The sequence below is a fragment of the Carettochelys insculpta genome, chromosome 7 (genome assembly GCF_033958435.1).
Source record: "Carettochelys insculpta isolate YL-2023 chromosome 7, ASM3395843v1, whole genome shotgun sequence".
NCBI lineage: Eukaryota > Metazoa > Chordata > Testudines > Carettochelyidae > Carettochelys > Carettochelys insculpta.
In genome coordinates this window covers 25,852,796-25,879,721 of record NC_134143.1, presented here as the reverse complement: position 1 = coordinate 25,879,721, position 26,926 = coordinate 25,852,796, and the positions used below count along the sequence as shown (strand labels likewise).

Here is a 26,926-nt window from a genome sequence, read left to right as displayed (position 1 = left end):
CTCATTACCTAAGGAAAAAAAACTGTTAGTCCTTAAGGTGCTACAGGACGGCTTGGAGGGTTTTTTTTGTTGTTGTTGTTAAACTACAGACTAACAGGACTACCCCTCTGAGACTATTTACCTTTCTCTGCAACAGCTTCCCAAAGGAAGGTCTCTTGGGCCAGCTGCAAGCAGCCTATTTAAAGAAGCAGACTACGATTTGTCCAGCCTCTCCAATGAAGATCCCGGCTCAATTCCTGCCCGTGAGCTGGCTGAAGGGGAGTAAAGCTCTTTGCTGGCTGAAGGGGAGTAAAGCTCTTTACTGCCTGGCACCTCCATGCCACTCTCCAGCCAAGTCTTAATGAGAGATTCTAATTAAGCTGCTGGGCGCTTCTGCAAGCTGCAGACAGGCAGCGAGGCGGTCTATAGACACTGGCCCCGCTCGACCTCCTGCCCCCGGGGAAGAGGGTCACTGCGGCCGGGCCCGGCGGTGGAGTTAACGCGGGAGCGGCTACCCCACGGAGTGCTACACGCCGCAGCCGGGGCGGAGAGCACACGAACCCTCCTCCGCCCCGGAGCGCGGCCGCCGGCACGTGACGGCTCCCTGCGGCCCGCCCCCGGGGCTGCTTGGCTGGGCCCGGGCGGGCGGGCGCGCGGCGGCGGCGGGGCGTTCTGGCTGCTGCCGCGCCCGCTGCTTACTTAGGCGGCTGACAGCTCCCGCCTCCCTGACCGGCCGCTGCCCTCCGCGGTACCCAGGCGGCTCCTGGCAGGTGAGACGCGGGCGGCGGTGGCGGCGGCGATGGCGGCAGCCTGCCTGGGCCGGGTGTGGAGCTCTGCCGCGCAGCCCGGCGGGTCCCTGGGGGGCGGGTTGTGGGACTGTTCGCCGTCCTGCACAGAAAGAGGGCAGCCTAGGGATCAGTGACCTCTGAGCTTCTCTCCGCTCTGCTCCGATCTCTGGGAGCCCAGCCCGCCTGGCTGAGTATATCCTACCTCTGCAAAGCCCCCGGCAGCTCTTCGTTTCCTTTACAAAACTTCTAACTTGTTCCACTATCTGAAATGGACTGTAGCTCCAAAATGTCTCCAAAAGGTAGTGAAGACAACTTGGGAAAAAAAACATGATGTGACGAGCTGCGATAGATCATAGCTAGTTATCTGGGAAGTAACTTCTTGTCTTAATTGGGCAAAGAGAAAACATATAGCAGACTTCAGGAATATTTTCCATGTATTTAGCTTATTGGTATGTATCTAGTATACAGGAGAAGGCCTATCTCTGAAAAAGAAATGTGTTGTTTAGTTCCACTTTTCTGTAGTTTTCAACTCTTCCTTAAAGCTTTCCGCCTTCCCTGTCATCTAGAAGTTTGCGGTTTCAGAACAAGTTGTTTGGGGGTTTGTTTGTTTTTAAACAGGAAAGTTAAACCATAAATCTAAAAAGCACTTTTTGAAAGTAACAATAAGATACAGAAACACTTATTGTGAAATATGGGAAAATAGTAATTTGATTTTTGAAGTACCATTTAGCTGTTTTTTTCCCTTAGTTTATGTTTCTAAAACTGGCTTACTCTAAGTGAAATCTATTGAAGTAATATATTGAGTGTAATATAAAGAGTAAAACATTGTGTTTACTGGAAAAAGTATCACTGTACCCTAGTCACTATTTAAGTTCTGGACCAAGCATTAGTTACATAATTGAAAAGGTGGCAAACTTCAGTAATTCAGCTGGAAAAAAAAATCAATAAATATTATAGGAATTTAATGTAAATATAAATCTTGCTCAATGAACAAATGCATTTTACTATTAGACTTACTTAATGTCAAGTTTCCTTTCAGCAATAAAGCTAACAAAGGCAGCAAAATTGTTATACATATTCTACTATAAAATGGAACATTTGAATTAGTCATAATGTATAGAATCATAGAATAGTAGGACTGGAAGGGACCTCGAGAGGCCATCGAGTCCAGCCCCCTGCCCCCACGGCAGGACCAAGCACTTACTAGACCATCCCTGAAAGTCATCTATACTATACTTTTAGTTTTTCAAGTTAAGCATTATTTTAATGATATATTAAACTGAATGGCAGTGATATATGATGCAATTAGAAAAGAAAATGGCTTGTGGGAGGGGTCGCTCCCACTTTCTGTTTTTTAGCTGCTATGAATGTCCTGCAAGCTCATTCGTTAAAATTTAACCATCTTCATATTTGGTTCCACCCAATTAAGCAATCACCTTCATAATGGAAACTAAACATGCTTTTAAATGCTTGGACACTTTTTTCAAAATGCACTTTGTGTTACACTCAATTATTTGTTTTAATTTAGCACAAAAAGGTAATGTCAGTAGCATACACAGAAAGGGTCTGTTTCTGTTCAGAAAAAAATGTTCAAAGATTAAAAAGTTGACGGATCATTAACTGCACCATATGAATGAAACATCACACTGCTTCAAAGGCCAGGCTCAAAATTTTCAACAACACTGAAAGAATGTGGTGGAAAGGTGGGTGATTGACAGAGCAGGTACACAGGGGATCTCTGTGCTGCCATGAAATCGACTACCGCCTGGGTGAGTTAACAGCAATACAAGGTTACACCGATGAGTATGGAGTAGAAAATTCATTCTCTCTGAATGAAAAGTCCTAATGAGTGAAAAGATCTGTATCAGCAGCTGCTACAGAAGCTGAGTTTTCTTTTACACACAATTACACTCTACAGCTTACAGTTGTGATGATAACCTTGCAAGTGCAACCTGGTTCACTTCCAGGTGTTTGCAAACAAGAGTGCAGTTGCAGCTTGCAATTTTTCAGGGAATTGCAGAGTGAAATCCACATGATCTTGCTGAGTTTCACCACTGCTGTTCTGAATCCTATTGGCTGCAAAGAAATGATCATGAAACAATCATGAATCATGTCAACTTAATGCTGCTGATTCTCAGGAAAGTATGAATCAGTGTTATTGACCAGGGTGAAGATTACTGTCTCAGGGACAGAGCAGTCAAGAACGTCTCTTCTCCCTCATCTGTTCTTAGGAAACAATGAGAAATTACAATTGTAGAATGCGTTCTCTCCTCTTACAGCTGTCATTACATAGAAGATTCAAGAAACAAAGCTCCTTCTTCCTTACAGCAGCTGATGGGGAGGGACAGGGTTTCTCTTCAGCTTTATAAAAGGCCCAATAATGTGGGTTATGAATATGTAAGAATATATACCTGCCTTAGTAGTTCCACTCCGGTTCATCTGATGAAGTGGGCTTTTATTCATAAAAGCTTGTGTTCTAATAAATCTATTAGTCTGTAGGGTGCTACAGGACTCCTCTTAGTTTTTATGAATATAGACTAACATGGCTACACCTCTTAGCCAGATATGGATATTAACGACTCAGCCACTGTGCAGGAACAGCATATTGGTAGAAATCCCAACACCTTCCCATTTTTGAGTAACTGATTTAAAGAGAGTGGTGCTTCTCACCAAAGAGAACCTTTGAAGGACCTCATTGGTGGAAACTGGGAACCTCTATATTGCAGGTAATCAAATTGTTTGCGTGGTTGTGGGGATTCTTTTACATTTTATTTGGAAAGGGAAGATTCAGTTAATTGTTAAAGTTGAAATCCTGAGTGGCAAAGAGTTGAGTGAGTTTGTAGGCAATAGTTATCCCTTTCTGAATCAGGAAAATGAACTATTCGTTGAGATTGTAGGGGAGAGAGACAATAGCTAATCATTAGATTAAGCACTGTAGTGATAAATGCAGATTTTAATTTGCCACCAGTCTAGGATATTTAAGTATTTTCTTCTAGGAAGTGGCTTCATTAACTTTCGTGGAAGATTACTTTTTTTTTCTTCATTCAGTATACACAACTAAAGGATAACATTTAATCTGTGGTCCAGTATGGAGGATGTTTATAAGCGGGGTTATTATTAAGGATGGCTTGGGAGATGTTTGTCATCATTTAATAAGATTCCACATTTCAACCATTGGAGTGATTTTAATTTAACTTTTAAAGGCAAAATTTGATTTAAAATAAAAATTAAGCAAAATTGATGCTTATTTATGAACAGGGGTTGCTTTTGATGAAAACTGAAAGTATTCGAGCTGGTACAGAGACCGTGTGTAATGTTCAAGGAAACTTTAACCAGTCTATCTACATTACTTTGCATTTTAAATTTGAAGTAAAAAGAAGATCTTATGGATTCATTGAGTAAAATTCTGCAGTGTTCTTAGTTTCACAATAGGAAAACTATAGGAAATGTAAACAGCATTTTGTAGAGCCAAAATACAGCCTTTCACCACATCCAGTAGTGAGAGGGAAAGCCTCATTATGGAGTTACTTAATTTTATTCCCTTGATGGAAGAACAGTATCTCACTAATCCATTAGGTCTCCTAGATTACACATTGACTCTGAGGAATCATCCAGACATTCCAAACAGATTTTGTGCCTCTGCATCAGTTCTGGCCCTGCTTCCCTTGACAGTGGCTGTCTCAGTCTAGTTGCCACAAGATCCCTAATTAAAAGCAGATTCCCCAGGAACAAGTGGGTTACAGAAAACAGCCCTCTCCAAATTATTTTGCATCCTGAGCTCTGCAAGTCTGGGCCAGGAAACTGCATGGCCTATCCACACCATTGTCCAGCCTACTTCCTTTCCTCATTCAGAGTCTTGGACTGCAAAGCACCTCCATACAGTCTCCAAGGCTGCATCTCTAGATAGAGGGATTTGTTGGCAGAACTTCTGTCAACAGATCTCATCCAGATGGAAGAGTGGACAGAAAGAGCTATCTGCTCTGTCGACTGAGAATGTCCAGACTGCCTGGCCACTCTACCAGCAAAACAGCCACCTGGAAGCATAGCAGACAGGGTTGTGCAGTGTTCTAGAAGCCTTTTCTGTCGACAGCTGGCCTCCCGCAATGTCCAGATTGGTGTTTTGTTGACAGATGTATGTTGATAGCAGCATTCTTCCTCGTGACAAGTGAGGTATGGCTGTTGACAAAAGGGCTGTGTTCTGTCAACTGAATGCCTTTGGGAATCTGGATTCTCCATGGGTTTTGTTGACAAAAGAGCCATTTTGCCAATAAATCCCTCTAGTCTAGACATAGCCCAGGTGTTGCTACCACAGAGGGCAGAGTCACTGCTTGTATACAGGAAAGTAAGAGCTGTGGATCTTGGAAGCAACATGAGGTACAATATTAAGATGAGAGTGTTTCTGTGTAGGGCTGACAGAAATTCGAAGGGCAACAATGTAAATACTCATTGATTTCCTGAAAACGGAATTATGAATGAGGTAATGGTTTGAAAGGGGCAAGCTTTGCACTTCTATTTGAGTCAGTGGGATCTTGATTATGCTTCTCCAAAGGGTGTGTTTGTAAGTGCTAAGGAGGTCAAACCAGAGCAAAGATTGTAGAAACAGTGATAAGTATGCATTTGGATAAGATTAAAAGCAGATGACACACTGGGTCACACTTCCAGATGACATGGTTCAGGAGCCAGGATGAATCAATAACCCTTCCTTCTTAAAAGGAGCTCTGACAAATTTGACCTGTAAGCCTGACATGTGCGTTATGGGAAGATATTCATCATTTTAAAGATAAATTTACAGAAGGACAGTTAAAGAGGTTTGATGGCTGCCTGATAATTCAGGTGCTGAGGTACTGATGCATACACAAGTGTTTTGTGCATTGTTTGTGTTTGCTTTTGGATAGTTTTGAAATTAGAGAAACATGTTTGGAAAGAGGAACTGCAATAAATAGGGTGACCACCAGAGGTTGCTCCTGGTGGGACAGCCCCAATTTTGGGTGCCAGGAAGCCATCCTGATTTATTTTCAAAACAGGGCTAATTGCCCTGTATTTGCCAGGGGAGTGGTTGTTGCCTGGTTCCTAGCTCCCTGTGGCTCACAGGACCTGGGAGCTGGACTGACATGGCTGCGCCTGGTGGCTGGCAGGAGCCAGACTGGTGTGGTTGCACCCAGCTCCATGCACCTAGAGGGAGCCAGGCGCAGTACCAGGGCTGCTGCTGCCTCCTTCCCAGCTTCCCAAGACTCGGTGAAGTCAGCAGGACCACTGGTGGCTGCTTCCTGCTTACCAGCTCCTAATGCCTGTGGGGACCCAGGAGGCGCACTGGTGGCTGCCAGCTCCTTTTTAGCCCCCCACAATGTGCGGAAGGCCAGGAGCCCACTCACGCACCTGTCACCCAGTTCCCGGCTCCCCGCACCTCATATTTGGGGTAGGGAGATGTGGTCACTTTATACACAAATCTGTGGTGAAGTGAGGTTGGCAGAGTATGGACATTCTGGGCCACCTGAAACAAGGCAGCAGGGTGAGAATGACAAAAAGAACATGTTGTAAAAGTGTCCTGGGGTGTCAGAGGAAGCAAAAAGAGATGTGTGTAGAAGCTATGTTATGAAGGAACTTAATGTTCCCTAGACAATCTGGTGTCCATGCAGGGATTTAAGGGGGGCCAAATAATGCACTTCAGAGACGTGTGAGAGCAAATATTGAGAAGTGTTGGAGAGAGGAGAGATGGCAGGACTGAAAGCTTAAAATAAGAAGGTACAAGAGGTTGCCTTGAGGAGTGGGGAGATACCACTAACATAAAGTGGTATAAAGCCCCTGTTTGACTGCTGAACCTTCCAAACTTGGTAAAATTGGAGAGAAAAAGATGTCTTCTGTATGTAATCTGTTAACAAATTTCAACTCTTCCTCCTGGATGAGGTTCTGGCCAGAGTAATTAATACGTTTATTGCCTCTAAGCTACACATCTGTAATTCACTGACTCTAAGGCTAAAGGCGGAAGCAGCACAGACATTCGAAAAGCTTGTGTACAATCAGAAACCTATTTCTTCAGAGACAAATTATAGAAATTATGAGATAATATGGTGCCTTGCCCTCTTGAGATCTGGCATCATGCCCCATTCTTTGAGTTAAAATAAATACACATCTTACAAAGATGTAGATAAAGCCCAGAAAACTCCATGAAATCCATTAGAGATTGGCCTATAGAAATCTGTGCAGCACTTTGATGCTATAGTAGTGGATTCCATAGAAAATGCTAACATGGAGTGCATATATATTTTTCTCTTTTCGTTTGACTTAGAAATGCAATGTAATGTCATCAACTGACATGGTCTAGCCTCTTCTCCGTGTTCTAACATCAATAAATACTTCACATGCAAATCCAAAGAAAAACATACTTGTCTAGATGCACTTCATTGCCTAGTTCCCACAGAAAGCAAATCTGACCTGACAGAGTTTGACTATGTTAACCATTAGGTCTCATTCCAAAACCAGTCTATTTACCCCGGTTTCTTTAGAGCATGTGGAATGAGAGGTTAAAGTGTTTTAACATTGACATTGGGTCAACGTGTAATACTGAATGTGTTTTGAAAGATTTATTCATGTAAAGGATGAACATGCATATATTTTTCTAAGATAAAATTAACTATAAGAAAGATCACTGGTACTGTATATGAATATTACTTTGGTGTATGGTAAAAATTCTGACCTTTTTTGTTTTGTTTTTGCCTAAGGGACCAACAGTAAAAGAAACAAACACAGAAATTGTCTTAATACAAGTTCACCTTTTGAATAAGCTGTTACAATGGATATGAATGTTTTCTCTTCTGGTGAGGTGAGTGTAGACACTTTAACAGGGAAAAAAAGTAACTTATTTTTTCATTTATTTCTGTGTCTGTCACAATTACTCAAGTCTAGCAAACCCTTGTTGAAATGTCTTTAAAGTAGAACTTGTGTTGGAAAGCTGCTATACTGAAAAGTTTAACTGAAACTAAACCAGAATTGATCCATATCTTTGCATTTTTAAAAAATCAGAAAACTGATATCATTAAGTTCTTTATTAAACTGGGGAGGTTGGGAAATAGATACGGTTTCTGGGTTATTGTGAAATTAGCACTGTAAATATCTTCTCAAGTTTGGTGGCTTTCAACCTAGAGGTAACATTTTCAAAGGCTTCTAAATCCCAAAGTAGAAATGCAAGGCAGGGTTGTCTACTGAAATTCTGGCTTCATTCCAACAATCTGCAGAGGCATGGTACGGGCAGAGTCCCAGGATCAGGAAGCAAGCATGCTGTCTAAGTCAACATATACCCTGATGCAGCCACATTTCCATGTACCAATTTATGCTTCTAGTCATAAACAACAAAGAGACTGTGGGGAGGGGAGCCAACCAGGATACAGGAGCAGATTAATGCTCTTCTACACAAGATATACTCCTGAACTGAGAGCATTTGTACAGTGTACTTGGCATGTTGTTCACGTTGGCCGCGTCTACATTAGTCCCTTCATTTCAGAAGGGACATGGTAATGAGCTAGTTGGGAAGATGCTAATGAGGTGTTTCCATGAATATGCAGCACCTCATTAGCATCATGGCAGCTGCGTGCGATTTGAAACCACCACTTTCAAATAGCATGCTGCCCATGTCAATGGGAGCCTTTTGAAAGGACTCCCCTAGACTTTAAAAGCCCCTTCTTCCTAAAAACAAATAGGTTTTATAGGTTCCTGTATTTTAAAAAAGAGAGAGAGAGAGAAGGGTTCTTTCAAAGATGGAGCTTACTTTCGAAAAAGCCGCTTTTACATTGCTTTTCTTATTTCAAAAGCAGCCCTTCCAAAGGAAGAATATGCAAATTAGGTACCAGATATGTAAAACTATTTCCATTTTTTATCTCCCTCATTTGCATGCATCTTTTGAAAGAGGAATGCAAGTGTAGACACCACCACAGTTTGCTGCCAATATTTTAATAAGGGATTCTCACAAGCATGATCCCGCTGTCTGTGCCAGAGATGCATGGGGAATCCATTTATTTTCACATGTCGTTCTTGTTTTTTTTAAAAAAAGTTTTTTCAGAATGAAAAAAAAAAAAGGAGGGGGTGGAACAAGGGTCAGGGGGAGGAGGGGAGAGCAGGGGGAGAATGTTCTTAGCCAGATGGAAAGATTAAATGCACAGCCAGGTGGAAAGACTTATATTTTTTCCCCAGGGACAAAATATAGCGGGACTAGGGATACAAGATACCACTAGGAAACTGGAGTAAGTAAGGAGGTCCAGGGCTTATTACCTTCAGGTAATTTTACACAGATATGCACCCAACACGTGATGTGTTCCCAAGACAAAAACAAGTGCTCTACAGGTGTATTTTTTTTTTTTTGAGCCCTAGCAATAAATAGTCTCTAGCAGAAATATTGAAGCAATATAGGGTTGTCAGCAGATATTTACAAACAGGAGACTCCAGGGTTCTGACAATCCTGCTGTCTCTTCTCCCTGAGGCTCCTGACCCTGTCCCACCTCTTCCCCACAAAGTTCCTCATCTATCTACTCTTTTTCCTCCTTTCTCCCATTTCCTCCCATCCATCACGGGGGTTTTTCCCCTTCGTAATCATCCACCCAGGTCAGGAGGGACTTGCCTGCTTTGCTGTGTCTGGGAACTGCAGTTACCCAATGCAGGTAGGCCACCTTTGCTAAGTAGGGGATGGTATGGAGTGATGGCCCAGCCCCACTCCATTCACAGTAACTGGACTGTGGGTGTCTGTCAGTATATCTGACTGTATGCTATCAGATCCCCTTTTCAATGAGACTTTCCAGTTGAAAACCAGGCACCTGGCCACTCTCAGGGTGCACTCAACCCAGAAGCCAGGAAATGCAATGTCACAACCTGATCTAAGGCATAATAAAGTGAATGGAAATCTTTTCACTGCCATCACTATGCATTGGCTTAATCCTTAAATTGGTAATGAAAATCTAACCCTGAAATCCCACAGAGCCCTCCCAGCACATCTGTTGTGATGTTTCTATAGTGAGGGAAATGTTTCAATTGACAATATCCATTAGTTAGATATGGTGCTGTAAGACAGATAGAATATGTAGTAATTTCTCCCTTCCTACAAAATCCTTTACAGGCTCAAAGGACCCTACTGGATACACATACTCGTAGCTGAGTTGTCTACTTCATCTTCCTTTGCGTCTCTAAAGGACTCCTTGGTTAGACAGCACAAAATTTAGAAAAATATTGCTTTTAAGCTGTATATTCTCATTAACTGCTTGTCTCTGAGAGCAGAAATAGCCCATTTGCTCATTCATACCTGGATTTTACTGTATGTAGTGCCCATATCAAATTTTTACCCTTTGAACAGAAGACTAGAGTTACAAAGTCAAGAATTCAGGTCAGGAAACATCAGAACGGTCATTGTTTGTGGAACATTATTTCTGGCCCATTTGCAGGCATGTATTACAATGTAGTCTTTAATTACATGATCACATGTCATATGGGACCTTTGCCTCCCGAAGAGTACCAGACAGCTTGTCCAATTGTGTATTTTCCTTTATTCTCATCATTCAATGGATAGCCCCAGGTGTTCCTTATGGTATGCCATCCAAACCCTGGACTGAATAGAAAATTAACTTCTTCATGGGCTTTTCTGTGATGCTTAGTTGCTGAGCTCACAGACAAGACTGTATTATCTTCACCACACCACTGACAGGTAGGGGAACAATATTAGAGTCAGAGATGTTCATATCTTTCACCTAGAGAGCACCTCCTGAGAAGCCCAACTCAGATGTAAGGCCACACATGCCTGCTTAATTGTTTATTTCAATTTCTCTTCACTCTGAAGGGAAGATAGTTCACATTCTGGGCTGCAGTCCTATAGCCCCCACATACTGCCACCTGTTGCAGTTCTTGTGACTTCACAGGTTCCTTTCACTAGTGATACGCCCCAGGCTTGGGTCTTCAATGGCAGACATGTCTTCGTGGCTGTGTCACATGAATGTACCTCTCTGTGCAGAATTTGGCCCTGAATAACGAGGAGTCAGCAAAACCATTTCAATAAATTATTTTCAGTCTACTTTGGAAAGTGACACTGGACCAAATCTATCTATAGGACAACATCACTGTGTCCACTGGACTTAAACCAGGGATGAATTTGATTCCTTTAATCCTCCTTTCTTTGTGTGTTCACAATAGTGGTTTCCACTAGGAACACTATAAAGGACTGTCAACATTTCTTTTACAATAACAATACAATAATGTTTTGGCCATAAACAAGAACTGTAGCTAGAGATCTGATGCAAAAATAAATGCTTTTCAAATATTTTAAGTTCAAGTGCGGGGAGGGAGGGAAGTGTTTTGGTTTGCTCTTGTTACTCAAATATAGCTCAGTGAAATTTTGCAGGCAATTAGTATTCTTAAGGGTTTGCATTTTTGTCCAAAAGTATCTTTTTTTTTTTTATAAGAACAAGCACCTAATGGACATTCATGAATTTGTAAAAATAAAATTGGCATAATATGTGCTTATTCTCTGGCATTTTTGCCTGCAGATGCAGGTCGGATGGTGCCAGTGAGAACATTTTTTTTTTTTTTTATATACTTCAAAATAGCTGATATATTTTTTTGTTAACGTTGTTGATCCCTGGTCTACAGTTTGAACTAAAAGCTAGCTGCCTCTCAGCTAAGGCTGTGGAAGAGACTCATTCTTTCTCTGTGTAAGTGCTGTAGGTGTCACTACGGCTAATGTCTCTTACACTGTGCATGCGCAGGTCTAGGCAGCCCCCACCACTGATTGATAGCTGGGTTCAGTCCCCTCCATCCCCTGCCCTGCAGTGCCGCCTTCCACATTATCTCCAAAGTGGGCAAAATGCAGATTAGGCAACTGATGAAGTTTCAGAGATACGCTGCCACTTTGTGCATGTAGATGACTGGGGGTTTGGGCAGGGGCCAGGGAAGAGGGAGTGTTATCCACAGCTGGGTAGCCTCATCCTTATCTCCACATTATTTATGGCGAGAAGTATTACCGTCGCAATTATGTTCTGTTATTTAATTATGGACTTTGGGGACTGTAGTCAAATCATAAGAAGTGTTCTAATATCATTGTTCTTGTTCCAATCAGCACTTGGAAGTCACACTAATACATAATCTGAAGAGGTGAGCCTTGCTCACAAGAACTCCTGGCCTAATAAACATCTGTGCGCAGTGGAAGAGAAATGTGTAACCCACATACCTACTAGGTGTGCTTCATTGTCCCCAGTAGGGCTTGTCTACACTTGCCCCCAACTTCGAAGGAAGCGTGTTAATCAGAGTAACAGGAGTTTACTAATGAAGCGCTGCAGCTAATTCTCCCCCGCAGCAGTTTCAAAGCTTCAAACTTCAAAGTGTTGGAATGCGTGTAGTTGTGGGTGCTTTGTATTCACTGCAGCACTTCATTAGTAATCCCCCGTCACCCTGATTAACATGCTGCTTTCAAAGTTGGGGGCTAGTGTAGACCCAACCGTAATGACACCTAGAGCACTTAAACAGAGAAAGAATGAGTCTCTTCAACAGCCTTAGCTGAGAGCCAGCTGGCTTTTAGCTCAAATTGTAGACCAGGGATCAGCAAACCCCAGCACAGGCGCCAACAGTGGCAGGGGAGCTGATTTTCATTAGCATGTGAGGCGAGACCTCAGCCCCACCCCTCCTCCATGCAACGAGGAGCTTGGACAAAGCCTGCTACCTACAGAGTTACAGAAGACCAGCTGATGTTACCAACCACCACCTAAATAGTAAAGCTCCACATCTTTATTTATTTAGTAGTGAAGCTGTTGTAAGTAGGACCATTAGTCACTTTAAAAAGTAGGACCATTAGTCACTTTAAAATGTATCACTGGTGCCCAGACCATGCATAGAGTCAAAAGGTCAAATTTTGGCACTCTGCCTTGGAAAAGTTGCTGACCCCAGCTGTAGAGGCTCCTGCACTAAGCTCGTCAGGTCCCAGGTTTAAATCTGCCTGTGGGCAATTACAAAAGCACTTGGAAGATGACCCCAAAATGGCAGCATTGATGTGGGAGAGAAACATACCAATTCAGGTAAATATTACCCATCCGTAGCATTCGGATGGGGAGGAAGTCAGTACCACAGTGCACATACAACCCAACAAAGTACGTTTTCTGGGCACAAAACTTAAAGCTACTCTAGTCTCCTCCTCTTGCAGCAGCTCTATGATTATTACTGCAGCCCCCAAGAGTATAATAACCTCACAGCTCATGTCATCAGTGCCAGAGTGGCTCAGCATCTCCCACTTAATTACAGATATACAGCACTTGCACCACCATGTGTTAGTAGCGATATGACATACAGACAACGTGAAGAGAGGCTAGAGCGCTCTTTATTACTTCATAAGCTCAGGACAGAGCACTGTATTTTAAGGCCTAATTTAGTTGTGTATATGTAGAATAGCAGAATTGACAGTACTTCAAAAACAGCTGCCTTAAATTAAAATCAAGATGTAGGCATCTAAAACTTCTCTGAAGTTACCAACTGGCTTAACAAGTTTTCTTTCACACTGTTGTTCCTTTGGCCTGAATAATTAACCACAGTTTCCATTAAGAGAAGTTAGGGATTTTTTAGGTGCAGCTTTTTTATTTACATTGAATGTACACAAAGTCTTATTTCCTGGAACACAGTAGCAGCAAAGAGCAAATACTTTTCTTCACAATTTCCAGGTCTACCTTTCCATGAGTCCTGTGCTCCAATGAGCTCTGTGCATCTGCTTCCATTAAAGGCTACTCTCATGACTGTATCTCTTACATATACAGCTTGCTAAGCAGTCTCAGTCCCTGCATTTGCAACCAGTTCCAAAAAAACCTACTTACACCACATAGTTCAGCTTTGCTAAAACTTTGCCTTGCAATTAGTTGCACTGGACAGTAACTTTGTCTCTAGCTCCCTCACCCTTTTTATGGACTTAATTGATCCTGCCGTTTAGATTAAAAAGAGAGGTTGCTAGCCTACCAGTCATATTTAAGCAAGCCTATATATCAATGACCTACTAGATGATAGACAGGAACGCTTTCCAGCATAACAATATATTGTTTGCTGTAAAAGATGTCATCCTTGGTTTTAAGTTAATATTTCCCCACATCAGACAAGCTGGTATACCTTAAGTGCCTCCCAGGACAGGATGCCTGGTAAACAGAGGGAAATGAAAGTGCAACAGTGTTGCAAATCAAGCTCAAGATACTGAGATATGCAATGATACAGTAGAACATCAGGGTTAGAAACTGACCAGTGACCCAGCACGCTTGATTTGGAAGCAGAAGCATACAATCAGGCAGCAGCAGAGAATTTTTTTTAAGTCAGTGCAGTGTTATATGTAAACTATTAAAAACCAAAGTGAAAGCTTCATTTTTCTGCATAGTAAACTTTCAAAGCTGCATTAAATCAGTGTTTCAGTTGTAAACTTTTGGGAGAATAACCATAGCATGTTGTTCAACATTACGAATGTTTCAGGGTTAGAAACAGCTTCCCCAAAGTGCTTGTAACTCTGAGGTTCTACTGTACTTGCACAGTGCTTCGTAGCAGTAAATGTAGCAGAATGGGACACTTACACAGGAAAATGTCTTATACAATATTAAGTCAGTGTGGCTTTTAAAACTGAATCTGTCATTAATACACATTAAAATATTCCATTTTCAAAGATCTTATGTAAGGTGCCTTAACTAAGGAAGTTAACATACATTACTGTATTAGGTAACATGCATGATTTTATATTGGGAAGTGTGCGATCTTGGGCTTTTGCTGCATAAGAGAAGTTGACACTTGTGTGACTAAATCAGCATTTCCTAAACTGTCTTCTGTGGAACACTGGTGTTCTGCAGAATGTGAGTAGGTGTTCCATTTAAAAAAAAAATTTTTGCTAGTGATACTTTTCCTTCTAAAATATTTAATATGAAATTATGTATGTATCAAAAATACTAAGGCATTGAATAGTATTTACACTGTGGGTATTAATATTTATAACATTTGTAATAGTATAGTTATGCGACTCATGCTGAAACAGAGTTGGTTCAGATTGTTCCCGCAAAAGTCATGTGCAGAGAAATCACGTGATGCTGCACCTGATATGAGGATCTTACTCTCCAGCATTGTTCCTAAATATTCAGCAGAATTGTGATCAAAAAATGCAAAAACATGCTTCCCACTTAAACTCTCAAATGTTAATTATTTTTATTTTCCAGTTGTTTTCTGTAAAAATAACAAATTTATAAAAACACCAAAATTTAAAAATATTTTTTCATACCTAATTTGTTTTGCATTTCTTTTTTTTCATAAAAATGTGTTTATGCTTTAAGGAAGGACAGTCTTTTTTTGAACAGTATTGTACTTTCTCTTTTTTTTTTTTTTCTTTTTTTTAAAGAAAAAAACGACGCTGACCATCCTTCTTTTGCCAGTTATATTGGTGGCATTTTGTGGGGATTTGTACTTTATTTTTATTTCTTTATATTTAACTATAGGGTTGAACATTAGTTGTTTGTTCAGATAGTTTTCTCTTCTCTTTTCTTGTTCTTTGAAAAATAAAAGAAATATTAAAAAAACTTTTTTAAATGAACTCTTAAGCATTCCGTGTGGCAATTTTTTGGTATGAAACTCTCTGCTGTGACACTCCTCACTCTCCCCCTCCCCCCCACGCGAGCAGCATGTATGTGTTCCATCAGTATAGTCCAAGCCCAAAAGTGTCCTGCACCCAAATTAGTATATGAAACACTGGACTACATCAATGCAGATGAACTGTGTGTTAGGCAAACTACAGATAAGTCATGCCAATGCAATACAGTTTAATTCAATGCAATAACTTACCAAATTCAGCTCTAAGGGATTGTACATGAGAGGGGATTGCACTGGTGTAACCAAATTGCTGCAATTAAAGTTGTGAGTTTCCTTAATCACAGGGGATGGGAGGGGTCACAGGGAGTGACCCCCGCCCCCGGCACTCACCATGAATGCCATGCCACTTCCAATGAGTACAGGAACAGTCCTATCCCTCCCCTGCAGCAGTGTGGCCCCAAAGTGCTACACATAGGCTGCACTGCTCCAGGGGATGGCCCCTGCACCACTAGAAGTGGGTGCCATTTTTGCAGGAAGATGCTGAGCATTGGTGGAGCAGGGGCAGGAGGGGAGGTGCAGGAGCAGTTGGCAGGTGCCCCCCATGCAATCCCCACTCCTCTCCTCTCTGACCTTAATACCCAGTGGGCTGGCACTTACTGGCTTTCAAACCCAATGCTTTGAAACATCTTTACAACGAGAGCAAACCAGTAATAAATTCAGTCTTAACTCTATATTTATAGAGACTTTTCAAACCCACAATATGCAGGAAATAGCTACGGCACTATAAAAATACTTCAATTGTAAACCATTTGGCTGAACAAAGGCATCACTTCAGTGAGGGAAAACAAGCAACCATGTATCACTGTCTCACTGGTGCCCTCCTTAAATGTTACCTTGCATTAATTTTAAATGGCATACCTTTGCTTATTTCATTCTTTAACTAAATATTTTAAGAGTTGCATATTGTGACTTCCAGATTTATTACAAAATTGAATACTATAGGCCTGATACAAAAATCTCTTGAAGCCTTTGTTCGTTATGGTACATGTTGGGTCAGACCTTAAAAACATGCCAGAAGCTTTTACTTCAGCATGTAGCCAGTGATGTAGAGTTGCTGTAGAATAAATCTTACTTGGCAAGGCTGTTTCACAAAGATTAACAATAGTTAGACTAAGATGTCCTTGATTCTACTATTTAATCCCACACTGCCAGTTTGGTATATTGCAAATAACAAGATATGGTTAGCTGCCACTCTTCTTATTCTTAAATAATGAATACATAACCTGTAAAATTAGTTTTCAGACCATTAATTATGAACCTTCCCCCACCATTCAGTTAAAGAGTTCTATGAGAAATTTGTGTGGTAGTGATCTGTTTGCAGTGTAAGAAAACTAGCAAGTCCTGGACAGCAATGGGATATATACGTAGAGACTTTTTCTGCCTGGAAAATGTGTGCATGCGTGTGCATGCACTTTACCAAGAACACTATTCAAGAAATATTTCAGTTTTAAAATCTTCTATTGTCAGCATTCATATCCATCCACCTACAAAGCTAGGCTTTCTTAGTATGAATTCATGCATGCAGGTCTCAAGAAGAAGAAGAAAATGGGAGCAAGAGACCATACCTGAGAGCGCTTTTCCAATCATAGTAGTAGTATTTTAAAGCACAGCATCTTGAACCGAGGGCTAGAAGCAAGGAATTTGTAGCCCCCTGCAAAGCTCTCCCATTCCAGTAATGAAAACTCCCAGTTCCAGCCCGGATTGATTCCCAGATATCAGCCCCTTAAACTTGCCTCTGGCATAGGAGTGAATTTTGACCTACTTGTATCTCTGGCTAGTGTAATTATTTGGGGATAGCTGACATCAAGGGTCTTGGAAGAGCATCACTATGAAATTATTTTTGTTGGTCTTTTCTTTAAGAGGATGCCTATTAGAAACTACTTAGAGGTTTGGAAGGGTTAGAAGAGATCCTGACAGATGGATTAATGAACAAAGTTCAGGGTGGATGGTAAGAGAGAATAATTTCTTATCTACACTGCATATGGGATAGAGGAGTGAATACCAGTCTAAATACAAAGTCAGTGGAAATTCTGACTAACAAGTGCATCACAGGGACCAGACTTTCATATGCTTGTGTACACTACATGATGATGTGCATGTTTCCTATGAAGTGGCAATGAAGAATTATGCTAACAGATCAGTGCTGTAAATACCATTTCCAGGACAAGAATGGTACTGAAAGACAGACTGGATAAAAGAGACGTTTTCTGTGAAATTAACTTAATTCTTCTCATGCTGTCTAACTAAAACAAGTCCAATACTGTGCTTACTACAATAGTTAATGTAACAGGGAGTATAGTATGCCAACCATTTTTATTTCAAAAAATAGTGATATTAACATGATCTACCATTATCATACAATGAAACCTCACTGAAACTATTGGAAACTTAAACAATAGTTATCCCTTGGAAAATTTAGGAAGATCTCTGTGCTTTGATGTAACAGTTTTCAACATTGCTTACAAGCAAGTTGCAAAATGACAAATGGTTGAGTGTAAAATTCTCACACTAGCTTAATTCTTGTTCCTCACAACTTGCATTGGTGTGACCCATCAACTAATACTGGAAATTGTCTAGCATCATACTTTGTTCTAAATGACCATGGCATGAATACACAAATTTCAAACTCTGAAACTAAAGATTTTGTTTAATAATTACAAAATATGCAAGCATGTTACACATTTTAAAAATTATTGCTGGCAAGTAATAATGCAGTATAAGGTTAATAGTATTTTATAAAAGGGATAGCTGAGTTAGTCTTCATCTTCAAAAACAGGCAGTTCTGTGGCACCTTACAGACTAACAGGAATTTTGGAGCATAAGCTTTCATGGGCAAAGACCTGCTTCATCAGATGATCTAGTGCCAGATGGACAATTGATTTGATGTAGCATGACCTACATCTTTTAATCACTTCAGAAATAGAAATCAAAGACAACTAACACCTGTTACCCAAAACATCCAGTACTAATAAGCATAGGCCATATAATGTATTCTCATCCTCTTCCAGAGGATGTTGTGAAGACAAGGTCTTTAACAGGGTTCAAAAAAGAACTAGATAAATTCTATGGAAGTTATGTCCATCAATGGCTATTAGCCAGAATGGGTAGGAATGGTGTCCCTAGCCGCTGTTTGTCAGAGGCTGGAAATGGATGACAGGAGAAGGATCATTTTGATTACCTGTTCTGTTCACACCTTCTGGGGCATCTGGCTTTGGCCACTGTTAGAAGATAGGATATGGGGTTAGATAGGCTTTTGGTCTGACCTAGTATGGCCATTCTTATGTTCTCTCCAGTGCTTTGTCCAGTCTAGTTTTAAATGAGATGAGCAATAGCTCCTCCACTGCTTCTCTTGGGAGACTATTACATAATGCTTTCAGCTGTTCCTCTTGCTGTTCCTGATACTCTGCCAAAAATGTCTTTTGCTTAAGTCATCCCATTATACACAGTTTATACTCATTTGGACCACTTTAAACTACTCCACTTCCTCCTTGGCACCAGGTTAAGCAACTCTCTCAGAAAAAAATGAGACTAGGCTACTGGAGTAAGAATTCCCCAGTGGACAGAGTGGGTAAAGGCTTAAATCTGCCAATTCTTTATGGAGCAGACTTTCCAGGACTGACTGTTTGGCTCATGGCAAGCCCTATTCACAGTACATCAGTCTCAGATTTATCTTGAACCCCAGTTTTCATTTAGAAATAAAACAGTACTTAAAGAACTGAATGTAAAAGAGTAGGTGGTAGGAGAAATTCTGACATAAAGATGTGTGTAAAAGAAATGAGGATACAGTGAGGACCCCTTCTGAACAATCAAAGCTGACATGCTAGAGGTGAATGGACTAACATTTTAAGATTTATTAAAACACACCATTGTGCTGCAGGTTCAGAATGGTGGCTTGCACATTCTGAGACTGTGTCTACACTTGCAGTTTTTGCGCTATCAGTTTCACCTGTGATAGAGAACTGGTTAAACAAAAACAGCTGAGTTATGTTCTCACTTAATTCAACAAGTGGCAGATCATGTTCTCATTTGCAGCACTTCCAGCGCCAATGGGAGCAGGACAGTGAGGGTGGCTATCCCACTGTGCAGTTCTCTCCATTTTGAGCAGATCTTGGGGAGGGGGATAATTGTGGAGCATCCTGGGTCCTTGCACCCTCTCACTAAACAATGATGAGGTCCAGTAGCTCAGCATTACTCCAAGCAGTCACCTGATCAGATGGTAAGTGACCACATGCCAAGAGAACAGAAAGGGTTGTTTCAAAGTTCCTGGCTCCTGGAGAGGAGGGTGCCTGTTTACCTGCCATGAGAGCAGTAGAGCTCTAGATCAGAGTGGTTGCCTAGGCACTGTGCAATATCCTCTAGAGGCTAAAAGTTGGGTAAGCAGGAAAAATGTGTCCTTACTTGCACATCATTGGAAACCTGTCACTGGTACAAACTGTATACTTCTCCTAGAGGTGGTTTTCTGTGTACAGTGAAACTTTTTAGTTTCACTGCAAAAAGTCATTGGCAAGTGTGGCCAGTCTCTTGGTCTTTGTGCAAAAAAGGGATTTTTTGTGCTTTAAATGGCAAGTGTAGATGTACCCAAAATATAAACTATAGCTCTAATGGTCTTTCTTACCAAATGTGGTGATTGGAACAGAAAACCAGTGGAAAAAAATATGAAAGTCCCTTCAAAGGCAAACAGTAGGATATTGTATCATTGGTACTGTTTCCATTACAAGTCCTTGATGCTGTTGAATTCTAAATCAAGTCATCACAATATTGGACTTTATTTAGAACTTACTGAATAATTCCTAAAAACAATATGGTAATTGTTAATCATAAATTGCAAAATGTGTTGTTCTTTCAGAATGTCAGTAATGCAGCATGGCATAGATGGAAAAGACACTGTGTGTGTCACACAGTTTGAGGTCTGATAATTAGAGGAGAATTTAATGTTATATGCCAGAAAATTGATACAACCGTCTAACCAAGTTACTTAGTTTTGTAATCATTTGGGAACAGCTATTGACATTACTGAATAAAAACAGCACCCTTAGATGAAATGCTGAGCTCTGTCTTTGACACCAATAAAAGGGAAAATTCAGATGGCCACAGTCTGCTTGCAATTCAGAACTGTTTTGAAAAGAAGGTTACTTGTGAATGCATAAGCAGCAGCGTTGACAGCTGCCACGGGCCCGGGAGGAAAGTGGGAAGTGGGGGGGGCAGCTCTGCATCCCAGAAGAGGCAGAGCCAAGACCAGTCAGCTCTGAGTGCTGCCCAGACCACAGTACTGCCCTCCCACCCCCTGCTGCCCTGCACACACTCCCTCACAGCTGCGTGCAGCCAGAGCACCACTGCTGCAGCATGTCAAAGGGTCTTGCTGTCAAAGTAGCAGGGGAAGTGGATGTAGCTGTGGGCCACTTTGAAACACCAGGCTTGGGGGCTACTGTCTCCTTGGCACACCCCATCTGCAGCCCTGCACGTAACCATTTGTTGTAAGAAAAACAGAGTTCTCAGTACAACCCAATTAAAAGAAAAGGTGCATTGAAAGGGAATGACTTGGATCATGTGTATGTTATACACATTAAAGCAGACTGCAGAATCCATTTTCTTTAAGATTTTTATAGACATATTCGCCATTATATTTTATCTATTACAACACTGGATGGAAAGACAAAATTTGTAATGATTTTGACCTACCCACATAGTTAAAGCCTCAGTGCCAAATTGCAGAAAAGTGTTCCAAGTAAAATTAAACAACTCATTTAAAATATTTAATTGACTGATCCTTTAATTGACAAGCTGGCAGTTGGCTGAGGCTACATGAGCATATGTACAATATTATGATGGGGGAAATCCTTAAATAGAATTTCACAAACTAGAGATACATGTGTCTGCATATCTTTCTAACATGTGAGTTTTAGTTACCCTAGAAGGTAAATTCTGTCATTCTGGAACTGGCACATAGCACAGAATCTAGACCTTTATCGGCACCAGACCAAACTTGTTGTTAATTTTATTTATTTATTTATTTATACAATCCTTCATGTCTCTACTCCTGTGCCACCCACACTCCACCCATCCATTGAGTAGTGTGGACCGGGGAACTAGCAGGGGTCAGGCCTGTCCCCACGCTCACTCGTGGCTGCAGAAAGTGGAGCTACCTGGACTCAGCTCATTCTGTTCTGCCAGCTTCCAGTGTTACTCTGCTTCCTGCCATAAGCAAGTGCAGAGAGTGGGGGAGGATGGTTCCAAGCCTTCTTCCACCCTTCTCCCTTGAGCAATGTGACTGGAACCTGGTGGAAAGAACTCTGACACCAGGCATGCTGGGACCAGGCTGCTCTGCTTCCTGACTCAGATGAATGCAGAATGGAACTAACCCCACTGCCTCCCCTGCCCTGCTCCTGCCCCCTCACAGCTCCTGGCCCTGCAGTCCTAAGGCATCTCTCCCGGCTACGGGGGGCCACCACCCATCCTGCTGTGGATTTGCTGGTTAGGCACTACTTTGAAGTAGCCATCAGAGAGTCTACACACACTTTTCCCTTACTTTGAAGTTAACTTCAAAGTGAGTTCCTAATGCAGACACATCGAGAATGTTCCAAACCCTAGGGCATTCCCCAGAAAGGTGGCAGAGCCCTGTTCAAATCCCTTGCCCCCCACCCTCAGGAAAACAGTGGGGAAAACTGTTCAACAAAAATAACTTCAGAGTTGCTTTACTCCATTCCTGGGAAGTAGGGAGCCCGACTTCAAAGTCCTTACTTGATTCCTGGGAATGGATTAGTGCCCTACTGTGAAGTTTAACTTCCAAGGAGAGTGTGTGTAGATGCTCAGTTTCAAAGTTATACTTCGAAGTAAGCAACTTCAAAGTTATTTTTGTAGCATAGACACAGCCTCTGAGATTGATCTCCCTCAGTCTCTCATCTTAATTATGTTTCACTTTAATATTTAGTTATTCAATAATTGAATAAATTGTGCCACTGAAAGAGTCTGAATGACTCAGTAGCCTAGAGATTATGGCATTCATCTGAGAGGTGGCACAGCCCTATTCAAATCCCTTCTTTTCTTCAGGGGGTGGGGAGCGCTGACATCCCGGGTGAATAACCTGTCTAGTAGGCAAAGATTACGACAAAACTCTTCATTTTGTTTCCTACGTGCAGCTGACTGAGGTGGCTCAGTGCCCATCTTCCCCAAGTTTGTGGATCACAAGGAGGACTTAGCTCATTTCCCTCTGGATAGCATCTCCTATTGGCTAGGTGGTTCCCCACCTAGTATGCTGGTTTCATGGATTGCAGTTTAAGGCAGGTATCTCTTCCCCATTTGTAGTGAAGCCGTCTGCCCTGACAGCCAGACTTTATGGATTGCAGTGCAGTTCCTGTGATTTTGCTAAGCACCTAAAACTCAGGTCCTGCAACGCTCAGCATTGCCATGCTGAAATGTTTTGTGGATCTGAGTCTGTGTTTTTTCTTCACGTTCCAGTGACTGAAGTAATGTGATTTGGTGGTAATTTCAGATTGCATTTCCAACTAGTAACAAAGGGTCTAACTCTCACAATGTCGAGGAAAGGTTCCAACTCATTTCAAAAGATCCAAAGGCAAAAATTTAGTTTTAAATCACATTTTTAAACCACTTTCGTGATTTTTGTTATGACTCTTGGTTTGCCATGTGGAGCTGACTATATTGCAAGTCCATGATATTTGTTCATGCTTGTAATGCTAGTATGTTGGATTTAGACTTTTTTCCTTTAATTCATAAGGCTCTTTCTTGCCATTAGAGTTAGGTGCAGAGTTGGAGCCTGTCTATACTTGCAAATTTTATTCTGAGAAAAGTAATGTATGAAAGTAAAGCATAATAGCAATTCCTGAATAACACCTTGAGTAGTCAAGAATTTAGTAAAGTAACATTATTAATATTTGTAACATTTCATGCTAGGCCAGCGTGATGGCCTCCAGTGGTATGAAATTGCAGACTATAAAGCTGCTTGACATAACTGTGCTTCCTGGGCTATCCAAAAGCATTACAGCTTGACTTGGTTAATGTGAGTTTGCTTCTGGGTATTTGAAAAAATGTAATTGATTGAAGCCAAACATAGGTATGGTTAGCCTATTAAAAGAGAAGAGTCTTTGTAAAAGAAGTTTAGCAACTGTTCCCTAAAACTGATAGTAGCATTAGAGGGCTCTCCATTTCATCTCTGGTTTGCTATAACTGCTGGTCTCCTTCTCTCTAGTAAAATGTGCATCAGTATAAAGTGTCGTTTAGCCACAAGTGTGTGTGTATTCTTGTAATTAAGGTGAAGAGTGAGCTGTACGGTGGTGAAGAACAAATGACTAGCTGTTTGTTAGTTGTGAGGGGGACATTTTTGTGCGGTGCCTCTCAGGTTTCTAACACTAATCATTTACCCTTAACAGGGGCTTCCTGAACTCATTACATTACAGAACATCATTTAGAAGTGTGTTTTGGTCCTGCTTCTGGATTGGAAATGAATTAAGTGACCTCAAGAGGCCACTTCCAGCCCTACTTTTTATTCAATTGACTAAAACGCCTCAAATTTAAACTATGCCATTTAATAATGTAACAAAGAGGTAGTATCTTTCACTGGACCAGCTTCTGTCTAATGGAAGAGACAAGCTTTAAATCACACACAGCTTGGTGGAGCTCCAAAGCTTTAGTTTTTCACCCTCTTCCACCTTGTCTCTCCCCGGGCCAGAATCAACTTGGCTACATCAGCATTGCAAACAATTCACTAGACGTTTAATGCGGCGGTGAGACATTAATAACAACTAAATCGGAGCTGTCTGGCCAAAACATCCCCTCCCGTGCTCCAGACTCAGATGCTAAGACAGAGCGAGAGGCACAGCTATGAAATAACTGGTTGATGGCTCTGGCCGCTGCAAAGAGCACCAGGACCTGTACTCTGTACGTGTTTATGCCTGACCAGCGCTCGATCTTTTTAACTCCGGGGCGAGGAAGGGACACAGCGCAGCCGCAGCGGGTCAGTGGGACACTGAGCTGCTGCAACCTCCTTGCGTTGGACAGGGCGGGAGGCGCGGGCTGGTTGCAAGCCAGATGCGGCGCTCCACTGCGCGGAGCTTGCAGCCAGCTGGAGGCGAGCAGGCTGTGCACGCTGCCCCCAACCGGGGCCGCGGCCCCCTGCAGCTGCCGGGGCCGCAGTGCAGAGCGGTGGCCCTGGCGGCGCCGTCTGCAGGGACTGGTCTCTGGAGCGCCTCCAGCCCCTACCCCCTCCCACACCCAAACGCTGTTTTCATGAATGAAATCCAATGCTGGGCTATAAATAGCTACAGACGTCAGGACAAGAGCGGCTCCTGCCTCAGCCTCCTTGTGGGGTGGGATGGGATGGGCTGGGGAGGGAGGAACGGGCCGGACAGCTGCCGCAGCCGCGGTGCCAACGAGGGGCGCGAGCGAGCGCGCTATGCTGCCGCCCTGCACCGCCGGGCTGGCCCCCAGCCCTCCCGCGCGCCCCGCCTGAGCAGCACGCGGGGCCCCTCCCGGGTAGGTGCCGTCTCGCCCCCCCCCACACACCTCGCGCGCGCTCACCCGCCCTAAGTTCCGGCACGCGGAGCCCCGGCGGGGCCAGGCCGGAGCCGGGGGAGTGACGGCCCCCGGCCGCTTGAAGCGGGGGCGGGTCAAGACTGAAGGGCCGAGCCCAGGCAGGGGTGCGAGCCGGGCAGCCCCGGCTTGCAGCGGGCACAGGCGCTTGGTAAGCAGCCGGCGCGTGGTTTTGTCCCGCTGCGTCTCTGGAGTCTGCTGTGGGTTGCTGTGACAACTGCTGGAGGCTGCCACGAGGGGCTTGCAAGGCGCAGCTTGTCGGGTGGCACAGCCTGGCGGGAGGGGGTGGTTAGGACAGCCTCGGAGCACTTTGTCCCAGAGCCTGGCGTCAAAGAGTAGAGAACTGGTGCGAGGGACTCACCGCTGGGAGTTCAGGCTTCGTTTTCCCTGCTCCAAACATCCCCTGTGCCTTTGGGGCTGCCCTTCCCCTTGTGCTTATTCACCAGAACTAGCCTTCACCTTCTCTACAGGGTCCCAGCGGGAACTACAAAGTAATGCCAAAATCTTCTCAGTGGCTCTGTTCATCCTCAGCATGTGCACAACTCCTGGGCGTCCTGTTGGATGGAAACCAGCCCTTTCAGCTCCCGGTGGGAACTCCTTTGTCCAGCGAGCGTTCCAGCATGTATCCCATGCAGAACACTTTCTAGGAGAAAGGCTTTTGCAGGAAGATCCTGCCAAATAGTCTGAGGGCTGGTTCGGAAGCCAGCCAAGACTTTCAGTGTAACGATTAATAGAACACAGTATATTAATGTGAGTTACCTCTGTGGGGAGAGGATGGTACTGGTGAAGATACCCAGGGAAAGAGAATTTGTTAGGTTCTGCCTTATACTTCAGCTCTGGTTACGCTGGTGAGTTTTGCCGACAAAACCGTGGTTTTGTTGACAAAACTGGTGGAACGTCCACACACAAAATTCGTTTTGTCGACAGTATGTCGTTACAAGTCGGCATTTCTGCCAATAAACTTCTGCCTTTCCCAGATGAGGCAAAGTGCCTTTTGTTGACAAGTTCTGTTGACAAAAAAGCTGTCCAGACACTGGGGGGCCTTCTCTCAACAGACAGAGCATCCAAGACAATGGGCAGCCCTGTCTGCTGTGCTTCCAGGTGCCTGTTCTGTTGAGAGACCAGCCAGGCAGTCTGGCTGCACTGTTGACACAGCGGAGCTCTCTTCTGTTTGGCTTTTGTGTGTGGCCATGCTCTGTCAACAGAAGTTTTGTCAGGAAATCTCTTCTGACAGTGACTTCTGTTGACAGATTGCTGTAGTGTAAACATAGCCTTATTGTATGCCCGGCTCTGCAGTCATTGTCTGTGGGGAAATTTCCAGTAACCTCAGCAGGAAAGACAGTCATGCTAGAGATGCAGAAATGAGCCTATTAACTTTTTTAAAAAATGCTTATTTGGTGAACTGGGTGAATTCATATAGCACAGTTCCACATCCTCTTAAATACTTGCAGGAAAAAAATTAATTTGGAGGCCTCTAACAGCTCTAATAAAATTCCTCCTACTGTTCCAGGGTACCATGTTTAGATCCCCACATGGAAATGACTTATAGTCCTGTGTACGTACTAGAGAGGAGACTGGATTCAGTCACTTGGGCTTTTTTAATACCAAGTGCAACAGTTTCAGCTGGAGAGATTGCACACCGCATCAGAATATCCCATAGTTCAGGGATTAGAGCACCCTGAAGAGAGCAGGGGGGGAACTATAATTCATAGGTAGAGCACAGAATTAAAGGTTATCAGTTGTGTGGCTGTGTCACTAAAAGTCTGAAAATGTAAGTGCTGTTTGGCAGCAGTTTTGCCAACAAAATATTTCCACCCTCTATGAGCATGGTTCACATTGTCATAAGGAGAGTAAACCTGCTGGCAGCCAGCCATTCACACTGCCACTTTTTTCAGGAGCTGGGGAAGTGTGTGTGTGCATTTTAAGCACCTGTGATCAACAAAACCTGGTAGCATAGACAAAGCCTAAAGCAACTGAGCGACGTGCCACTTGTGGGAGAT

At 42.8% G+C, this 26,926-nt stretch overlaps 1 protein-coding gene across 4 annotated transcripts in view; it reads left to right on the top strand.

Annotated features, from left to right (window-relative positions):
* Nucleotides 1–388: 388 nt before the first annotated feature.
* Nucleotides 389–26,926, top strand: part of RHOBTB1 (Rho related BTB domain containing 1) — a 106,711-nt gene continuing 80,173 nt past the window's right edge. For 3 of the 4 annotated variants that reach the window (XM_075000150.1, XM_075000152.1, XM_075000153.1), the window contains exons 1-2: nt 389–749; nt 7,487–7,587. The gene's annotated coding sequence lies outside the window, so the exon portion shown is untranslated. Of the gene's footprint in view, nt 750–7,486; nt 7,588–24,738; nt 24,870–26,926 lie in introns of those variants that run through there. The other variant, XM_075000151.1, reaches the window with a different exon arrangement.